The sequence below is a fragment of the Periplaneta americana genome, chromosome 14, assembly GCF_040183065.1.
Source record: "Periplaneta americana isolate PAMFEO1 chromosome 14, P.americana_PAMFEO1_priV1, whole genome shotgun sequence".
Classification (NCBI taxonomy): domain Eukaryota; kingdom Metazoa; phylum Arthropoda; class Insecta; order Blattodea; family Blattidae; genus Periplaneta; species Periplaneta americana.
Window position 1 is genome coordinate 74,662,392 of NC_091130.1, and position 11,235 is coordinate 74,673,626.

Consider the following 11,235-nt stretch of genomic DNA (forward strand, 5'->3'; position numbering starts at 1 on the left):
AACATTATTACAGTAATTTTATTTGTTTTAACGTAAGGAACGTCGTTGTTACTACCATTATATGCAATTAACAAAGCAAGGCAAGTGTAGTTATTTTTATTTGAGTTTTATTGTATCTTTCAATTTTTCTTGTAGTATGTGATTTATTAATTGGATCGGTCATTTTTGGAACTACATGAGTCACAAAAAATAAGTTTCGACAAAAATAGAAAAAAAAACTACCTATAGTTAATAGATTTTCTGTTAGGTCTGTGAAATTTTTACAGTAGAACCATAGGCCTACATTAGAATGTCTGATTATAAAAGCATTGTATCTTAATTATCTCATTTCATATCACCTTAAAATATTTTTTAATTTTTTGGACTCGTGTTGTTTTAATAAGTACCAATAATAACAACTCCAGTATGCAGACAAAATATGGAGTGTGTTGTTTGTTGTAGTATGAAATTCATTATTATACAGTTTTCAATCAATTTATATTGTTATTTTTATTTAATATTCAAAATTATTCATATCATTCACAAATTAAATTCAAAATATCATACCCGACTTAAAGAAGTTCTTCGCGCGTAATTAATTTTCATACTAGTGTGTCGCATGTTTAATGGCAATGTATGAGTATAGACATATCTTTAGTTCAAAATAAAAAATAACATAAACTGCATATCTGCAGTGCTTGGGAAAAGTGACATAAGTCAGTTTTCACAAACCATTTTTGATCATTTATTGACAACTTACACTGGTTTATGTCTATTTGATGTTTTTTCCGTATGAATTATTGTAATGGGAGGAATACCTACGTATTTTTTTCCAAGCGAACAGATTTCCGTAAGTTGTCAATAAATTATCAAAAAAGGTTTGTGGAAACTGACTTGTGTCACTTTTCCCCAGCACTACAGATATTATCCCTCCAAACAAGACGGTGTTTCTTGCTTTGGGATCTCTCTTCGAGCGCTTTTTCTCTTTATATCATGCATTTCTACAAGTCGTCGAAGGTACACAGGTACACATCTTGTTCATGTTTTCTTTCAAATTACGTAGTTTTATTAACATGCCTATTCTATCTGGTACAGGTACTTTCATAGACCACTGTTGATTATTTTTTCTTCTACAGAACTCTTGGAACTACACTCTCTGTCCAACACCTTGACAAAGAAGAGCATGATAGTAAATGCTGCACATGCGTTAAAGCCACATGAGTCCGGGACTGATGTGGTTTTGAAAGAACTCAATACATTAAGATTTTATAAAATGCTTAGTAATGATCGGACTCATGTTGTTTTGACTGGAAATGATGCGTCCGTCCATAGTGCTTCCTATAATACCGGTAACTTATTTTCGTAAAAATGTGGACTTATGTGGTTTTACAAATGACCGATTCAATTGAAAACTGATCAGAAAAAAAGTGAATAGTAGAAAATTACTTAAAATTGTAATTAAACGAAAAAAATGTGAGAGGAGATTTGTAAAATTCCACCGATTGCGTGAAACGTCTTTATTTTTATTATGTAATTTTTAGGTTAGGTAAGGATGGATTTAAGGATTAAATAAATATTACCACACGCAGGATGAGTAGACTCTATTTAGTAATATTATATAATGGAGAGAGACGGACTATTTGAAAAATGTCAGTGTCAATGGGGAATTGTGAGGGAGTTTGGGGTTGAGAATAAATTAAATACGTCGGCTCAAATTCTGACTTTCGCCATTCCACTGAAGGAACTTAGAGAGTTTTGAAGGAAAGAGCCGAAAATGGATGCAACTTAAGAGCTAACTCACGAAGGGGGGGGGGAGATTATTACAGAACAGCAACAGGAAAGGAAAGCATCAGCCTGCCAAGAAATTGTACCCTTTTCACTCCCAGCTTTTTGGAAATCTTCAAGCCGCATGAAATAAAGAATAGAGCAGTTCAACCCCGTGAAAAACCACTAAACAGGCATTTCACATTACACTTTTATTTCTATTGCAGCACAAGTGACGTCAGAGCTTACAAAAAAACATTTCATTTCAAAATGTTGCAATTTTTCTCTCCTTGTAGGTCGAATATATACCTTCATGTCAAAAAAATCATTGGGCAATTGAATTCTAGATTTCGGTCTTAAATGTGCAAATATTAATACGAAACAAAGAGCGTACTAAATATTGTGTAATCTAACCATTTATACAATTTTGTTTTAATCCATATTTGCGAGAAAAATCTTCAAGATTCAGAATGTATATACATAGAAAAGTATCTTAATTTTCATCAAATAATCGCAAGGTAGACTTCCTGTACGCCAGATTTCTTTCAGTCTCTGAAAAATATCTTTAAAGATAGATTAAAAAGAACAGACCGGTATTTTTGTCTATTTCGGTCCAAAAAATGAACTCACTCATGTCGCTGGAAATTTTGTATATTTCTCTATCGTTAATTTTGGAATCTGTAAAATGAGGAAAATGTATTGTTGAATACAGTATATTAAAAACGTTTAAAGTCATGTATTTAAAGAATGCATTTGGTTTGTAGCTTGCATATCCGTATAGATTTTCAAAACATGGCTACACTTTTTGAATTCCACACCATTCATCTATTTATTTGTAGAATGTGTTGTGTATGTAAATATAAATAATTAAAAATTCATATTAATATCAAATATTTATCATTTGATTGTATTAAAGCACTGCCAAACTTATTAATTTCACATTATCACTGCAAACAATATTATGCGATGTTGCATGTTTGTGTTTACATTATAAAACTAAATTTCTGTTGATTCAAATATATTTCTATTTTTATTATTATTTATTTTAGTGTAAAGGATATAAGTTTAACGAGTTTTATATTATTTTTGTGGTAACGTAATTAAAAAAAATAATATTACAGATTAGGCACATGTTTCAGCGTGCACAATACGATACGAAATTAATGGTGTCATCTTATGGAGCATTCGTATCACGCAATACCATCTCAAAAGATGCATAATATATTTTAGTTTCCTTCGCTTGTGTAAGAAACTTATGTTTCATAATGTATACAATTTTGTAGGTTTTTGTCTACTGTATAAAAAAAGTTTCCGATGATTCTAAATATATTTCTATATTTTCATAATTTAAATACAAGTTTTATTTACATAGTAGCCATACCCGTGCCCTTCGCTGCATTTGTTATAAATAAAATAATATTACTGAATTAAATCTGTTTTATTTCCAAATAGAGCTTTGTTATTGTTAGTGAACAATTAATTTATTATCAATTATAAATCGTTTGCTCCTGAATTACTTTCAAAGTTGTATTTAGAACTATGAATGTAACTGTTATTGCCATGCAATATTTTCTGGAGTTGTTCGATTAAAATTCTACTTTTAAACTTCGTATTATGTTAGACCTAACAGCGTCTGAAATAGAATATATTTGTAGGAACTGAAGGTTGTTACTCTCAGCTGGAAGAAGGGTTTGTCACCAAACGATACTATTTGAAATAAGGTGTTGTACTGCCCTATATTATTTAAAACGTGTGTTGATAACGGATGTACTATTATAAGTATCTACCTAAGATTTTAATTGGTTGTGAGGACTCTTGAATCTCAGGAAGAAAAACTTTTCCAGCAGCGCAACATATTCAAGACATGTTAAACGAATTATTCTTGCAACGAAAACGGATGGACTCTAAGCCAAATAGTCATATTTTAATTATGTAATTCATAGTTTCATGTGGTATTGTATGACGTTATGACTGAAATACCTATGTTGTTAATTGTTTTTATTTGTAACATTCAGTCATAACTGACCGAGTATATAAGATCTCGCGCTCAAAGGCCGGAGTTTGAGATGGCCTACAACTCACAAGTCATGCTAAAAAGTTGGTTTGTTAATTATTCAATATGGAGTATTGTGCATTACATAAAACTGTTACCTATTAAGTATACATTACCGTAGCTCAACCAAATACGTAATTAAATAATAAAAATATGTACTGTCATGTAACTGAATAATTATTATTTAATATGTGCCGCGTGTATATTTGTAAAATTATTCCGTCTCTGACTTTCATTCTTTCATAAAACCGCAACGCAAATCAAACATAAAATTTCAGTACCGTGCCTTCAAATAGCATTAAATTTAACTACAGTACATATAGCTAATTTTATTAGTTTCGACAGTATATAAAGTTTCCTGTGCGTAAGGTTCTGTTTAGTCCTACCTTATATGCATTTGTGCCTCGATTCACTCATGAGCTTCTGTAATGACATAAAGCCTACGTCCATCTAAACGAACTACACTTTCCAATGATGAAAGAATTATTCAAATCTATTAAATAGTTTCCTGAGATTGCCTCATAAAACACATAATAATATTTAGTATATTATAAATATATATGAATATCATCTGTATAAAAAGAGTTATTAAATAAATATTAATCCGATTGTTGTCCAAGGCCGCCTCAAATAAATTCAGAGTTATTTGTTTTATCTTAATTACTCGTATATTAATCTAAGACGGCAATGATATAAAAAGCATGTTATTTTAAAAGAGATATATCTCACCATATGGCAATTCAGAATTCCTGCACGGAAATATTATGTACTTCGGTACATCATAGTAATATCAGTCCTATCAAAATTTTGCATAGAATAAAACTTATCGGAAATAGTTTTTAAAGAAACTTTTGTTATGGAACATTTTTCATAAAAGTCAATAATAAACGAGATATTTCGATTTATTTAATTAAGGCCCCTTTATAACCCTCTTTTAAATAAAATATATTGAATGACATGTAGCCTAAAAACTAAGTTAGAACGAACTTAATTTATATTCCAATTTTCATATAAATCGGTTCAGCTATTATCGCGTGAATAGGCAACAAACATCCAGACAGACAGACAGACATAGGCTACAAACAAAAATAAAAAAAAAATGATTTTCGGTTTCAAGATGGTTAATTATAGGCTTACATGTTAAAATCAATTAGGCCTATTTTTATAAAAGCGAAAATTACCAGAAAAATTTTGGTTACTGATTTATTATCTAAAATGATTCTCACATTGTGTCTAGATTTATGACATTATTCCTTTGTGAACATTGCACAATATACATACATTTTAGTGGCCACATTGTAAACTAAAATTACAGATGCACCTATATATTATGAAAATATAAAATTATCAACATTACAATAAGATATTAATGGAAGTTCTATGTTTTGAATGTGTAAAACGTGTCTGTTCTCTCTCTTTTTCTCTATATATGTTTTGTCTAACACATTATGCGAAAAACTTTTTTAAACCGTGACTATGATTACGTACATAATTTTATTGGATAGTTTAAAATCTGCTTAAGTTTTAATGTCTGTATTTCACACCATTATTGTTCAATTACTCAACTTCCAAATCGGCCTAGATTTTACGTAGGTAATTTATTCATGAACAAAGTTTACATAATTAAATATGCAGTGTGCAACACATTTTATTATAAATAGATATAGGAAGTCAATTATTTCTAAATTCTAGTTTTTTTCCGTCAACCTGTGTCTCACACAAACTTGTATAAGAAAAAATGATAAAGAGCTAGAAATCCAATAAAATACACTAAAAATATTTAAATTTATTAATGGGTTCAGTTAAATTGATTAAAATATGACTTATTTTTCATTTAACGTTGTACATTTGTTTCTTCTATTGTCAATTTTTTTTTCCATTCTATTTAATATAGATTTTCACTGTGTTACATGGAGTAGCGGTAGAAATAAAACAATGCAAAGAAAATAATTTACATAAAATTAATAAAAACATTATGGAAGACATAATAGATTATTTTGCCTTTCTTAATGTAAGGGTATCATCAGTGCTACTTAATTTTGTATTATTTGTACAACGACTCCATGAAGATCGTTGTTAAATACGACAGAAATTGAAACAAATGTCTGTGCAATATGAAATGTTAAAGACAATTAAGTTACATTTTAGAATTGTATTTAATGAATTCGTCTGTAGTTATTAAGAAAATTAAATAGTTGTTTGAGCACTTCGATATATTTTAGCTCTTTAAAAGTTTTCTTTAAAAAATTTTCTGTGAACCATAAAGGAAAGATAATATTTACAAATAATTGATTTCCTACATTAAATTTCTAGGTATGTATAAAGTAAAATGTGTTACTTATAGTATGTAAAGTTTTATGTATCCTTTGATGATAAGAGATCGGCATGTATCTCAACAAGACATTTGCCACGTGGATATATTTGCCATAATCGTTTCCATGGTTACGTATACAATTTTCAAGAAATGTAGTAGAATCGATATACTATACAAAACTATACAAAATTGCACCAGAATGAACCTAACCTTACCTGTTAGTAGTAGCAGGCGTGTAGCCCATGTGAAAGCTTGCTCCATATCCAGCGGCGTGGACTCCTACAGCACCCTTTCCTCTTCTTTACAGAAGTTGCCGTCAATGTCTTACGTTAATATATACTGTCTTCAGAAGGGTGTTACAGGGGTAAATAATACACGAGGGTTGATCAGACAATACAACACCGAATAATTTTCTTTCCTACCGAGATATACGCGAAATATAGATAAAGAAACAGAGGTTATTTCCACATGTACTTGTCGGGGTATTTTGGGGGTGAATGTTCAAGATGCCGTCGACGAGAACGTGTGATTTTGAACCGGATCAGACGTGAAGGGGCGGATGCCCTCGGCCGACCGATGCCCAACTGAGTCTGGCGGACACTGTATAGAATTTCAGTAGTCCGCTACTGTTAGAATGATTTCCCCTCCCTTCGCGGAGTATAGTACGCCAGACATGCGCGTAGCGACGCCCCACGTCGCACGTACGGACGCTTAACAACTCGCGCCGGAGTGCCTCGGGGCGCCTCTTAAAATCCCCTCTCGGCCCGCGGTGCACAGAAAGGAATTACTTGGCTATTTAATAATGAAGGGTATTTCGATACGATGGCAAGTAATGTAACAAGAACGACGTATCCGCTGGCAAATCACTAACAAAGATACCTGATCATAGGATATGCAAAAATGTAAGTGACAATCATTTCCATTTTAATCGTCATCTTAATATTAATTTTGTTGTTTTTCCGATAAGTTATAAATTATAATATACAGGGACATCATTATATTTTTACTAACATTTCCAATATTAACCTGACAATACCTTTGAAATAACGGTTGAGAACCGGAAACACCGTTTACTACCCCCTTCCACGACTGGAGTTCGATGCTACTGGCGTAAAATGCAAACAAATCTCTTTACTAGGTGTAGGAGGGAAGAAAAGTAGTTCATCCGTTTACGTAAAGTAGGAAATATCGCGATTTTGAGTTTGAAAATTTTCTTTAGGTTTTTCTTTAATCAAAATACAGTACGTATTAGTACCTACTTATTTATTCAGTAATTTCTTGTCGTTGTTGTAAGACTCCCTTCAACTTAAACATAGCCTATGTATATTATTTATAATTCCAACTGCTTGTATTAGTACCTACTTATTTATTCAGTCATTTCTTGTCGTTGTTGTAAGACTCCCTTCAACTTAAACATAGCCTATGTATATTATTTATAATTCCAACTGCTTGTATTAGTACCTACTTATTTATTCAGTCATTTCTTGTCATTGTTGTAAGACTCCCTTCAACTTAAACATATGTATATTATTTATACTTCCAACTGCTTATTGCGCAATATGCTCTGTCTTTGTGGCAGCCTGTTAATACCGGGAGCTGTTATCGTTTAGATAATTAAATAATAACAATAAGTGTTTTTACTCACGAACTGAGCTATCCATTCGGACGTATTAATTACGCAGTGTACATTATACTGTCTACAGCACATTAGCGTGCGATATAGAGCAGGGGTTGTCAGCACAGAGCACGCTGGGGCTAGCCTCTCTTACCCGCGGAAAACGCAGTGCGCTATAGTGCTCTCGTAGCTGCTAACGGGCATGCTCTATCTCTCCCTGTTGCACGACAGTTACAGAACGGCACGCGTACCCATTGTACATTTCAACAAGTGCTGACTACCACTCGAATAGAGAATGAAGTTAAATTGAAAAATAATCATAACACAATTTTGAAACTGGTAGCTGTTCATTTCGATACAGGCTTCAGTTCCTTTTTGCATATTATCGCACTGTAGACTGTTGTAGACTGCCTAATTCCAATTACCAGTTTCATCCTTCGTACTGGTAACTCATGTTGAAATAATTCTGTATCTACTCTATAAAAGAGTACCTTACGTACTGTAAATTAAATCTTCACTTCCGCGCTATCTGAAAAGATAAAATTACTCAGACATGCTGTCTATTTTCCGTCCAAGTGGTTTTGTCGCAGGATTGCAGAGAGGGGGGAAATCACGTGACAGTTAATTACTTAACGAGGCCCTTTTATTTAAGTTACTTTAAACAGTTGTGTAATATTACGTAGACGTCCAATTCCGAACAGAAATTAATGTTTTTAGAAAAGAGCTAAGACAGCCCAGTCACTAGCCTTTACAGAAGGGCGAGCAGAAGCGGGTGGGGCAAACCGGGACGCGACGTTGGGAAAAGGACGACGGTACCTGTGCGAAAATATGATTCAATATTGAAAGCTCTTTCGTCACTGAAAAATGCGAACATATTTCTGGAAGGTACTGTACTCACTAACTCAGTACTGTTTACTGTGACCGTAAGGCGGCTTTTACTGCAAATGCGGCTTTGGTTCTGTGTGGAAGACGTGTGGAAGTTTACTAGTAGAAGGGGTGGGAGTGAAATACATGAAAAAACTCAGGAACAATAAAAATTGAAGTAAAAATAAAATGATGTCTCTGTACAATTTCATTTACACACACTCGTATATGTTTGTTGTTACAACTTTCTGTCAAGAACTTTTTATTTGGGTGGCCGGGTAGGTCAGTTGATAGAGCAGCTGGCTACGGACTGAAAGGTTCTAGAATTCGATCCCGGGTGATGACGGGATTTTCTCGTTGTCAAACTTCCATAATAGCCCCGAGGTTCACTCGGCCTCCCATCCCGGGGTAAAAGACTGTCGGAGCGTGGTGCCGACCACACTACCGCATTCTAGTATCGAGGTCAAGGAAGTATGGGGGCTTTACTTCCATGTCCCTTAAGTGCCTTCATGACATATGAAGGAGCCACCTTTACAGACCGATTATTTAGTCCTGACAGCTCAGCGACGAGAAAGAGGGAAAGAAATTGGAAGAGTGGGGAGAGTTCCGGTGTATAGATAAGGGCGAGCGGTCGGTAAAGAAATGCAGTACATATTAATTGTACTGGAACCATACCGCTCTACCGCACGCATGACATCCGATCGCTCCGAAGGTAAGCAAGTGAATAACCCAAACACCCCTTGGCTGAACTAATTGGACTCGCCTGACTCAGGCGCATATCGTCGGCGACTGTCAGGACTAAATAATCGTACTATATCTTTTTTGCTCATGAGTGGATTACAAAGTTCATTTGACGAACGTTTTCGCCTTTTTATAACTAATTATAAGGCACCTTCAAGTCATAAAAAATTATGTTAATTTTTAAGTAATTTTTAACAATAAAATCTATATTTAAATATCTGAATTGAAATAAAATTTTTATTATTATAATATTGCCAAAAGAAGTGATATAAATAGGTACCATTGTTTTATGATTTTATAGTTAAACGAAAGTAACTTAGTATATTATATAACTCAACTGTCTGCATACAGATTCAAGTGAGTTTAATTTTACAAGCTAGCGGCCTTAATTAGCTATTATACAAGGTGAAGCAGAAATATCTCTCCATTTTAACCTTAGAATACTGACGACATTCTACACCCGTGCATATTAATCATGAGTAAAATTTACTCATATACTTTTCAATCACCACTAAAATCTTAAGAGAGTATTTTATGATTACCTTCATGTTTCTTTTATGTGGGTAAGAAATTTGAGCATGATATATTGTGTGAATTAAGATTCAAACATCAATTTATGCAGTATTTACTGTATTGCTGAAGCACATTATCTCTGTAAATTTGAACATGAAATTCAGAAAGAAGAATATTAAAATGAACATTCGAAGTAATCGGGGCTCTCGAGTAAAGTGACTAAAATTTACTTATGGTTAGTGTTCTAGGGTTAAACTGCACATAAAATGGAAAATATAGAAGCCAAAAATCAAACAGCAATATAAATTTATTCCTTATGATATGCCATTTTATGCTTCAATTCAGTTCTGAGGTTAAATTGTTTCATGCATGCATATTAATTCATTGTTTTCGAGCGCATCTTACTGAAGCAATATTTGTGCTATCTTTAGCGTTCAGACAAACAAATCCAGTAATTGTGCTCTCCGCATAGCTTAGTAAACATGGAGCGGTGGACTGCATAACATCGTGCATACATTATGGAACATTATTTTAAGGCTGGCAATTCTGTTATAATAATACAGCGTGCTTTCCGAACACACTTTCAGATTCAATGTCATGGACGTATTCCTAGCCACAAGACCATAAAATTGTGGATTGCGTCATTTCGGAGTACGGCTTCAGCACTATAACAGAAACAACCACTGCGACCAGGATCAGTGCGATCTCCACAAAAAAACATTGCAATTGTGGGTCAAGCAATCATAAGGAGCCCACAATGTTCGGCGAGAAAACATGTAGCAGCTTTGCAATTAAGTAATCACAGCCTAGAAGAATTTTGCAACAGGATCTTAACTTTCATCCATACAAAATGGTAATGGTCCACGAACTTAAAGATTGTGATAGGGGAAATCGTCTGAGATTTGCTTAACAGTTTCTTGAAATCCTGTCCAACAATATTGTTCTGTTAATGTCAGACGAAGCACATTTTAATTTGTCCGGAAGTGTAATGTCATGGAATTCAAGCACCAATGATATGGTTTCAGCAGTATGGGGCAACAATATATAAACTAGACCTAGCGGTGGTGCGTAACTTATTTTCTGGTCATGTGTCGAGAGGTGGTGATGTTCCGTGGCCTGCCCGCTCTCCAGACCAGTCTGTATGCGATTACTTTCTTTGGGGTCATCTCAAAGTGAAAGTGCTTTTTTCACAACCCACGCAACTTTCAGGAACTGAAGGATGTCATCCGAAGGGAAATTGCAACTGTGCGTCTAAAAATGATGCAACGTGCGCGTGAAAACTTTCAGAAACGCTTAGAAGAGTGTGTACAAAATCAAGGACGTCATCTCCGTGATGTGATATTCAAAACATAAGTACAATGGGAGAATAATATTAAAATGGATTTGAGGGAG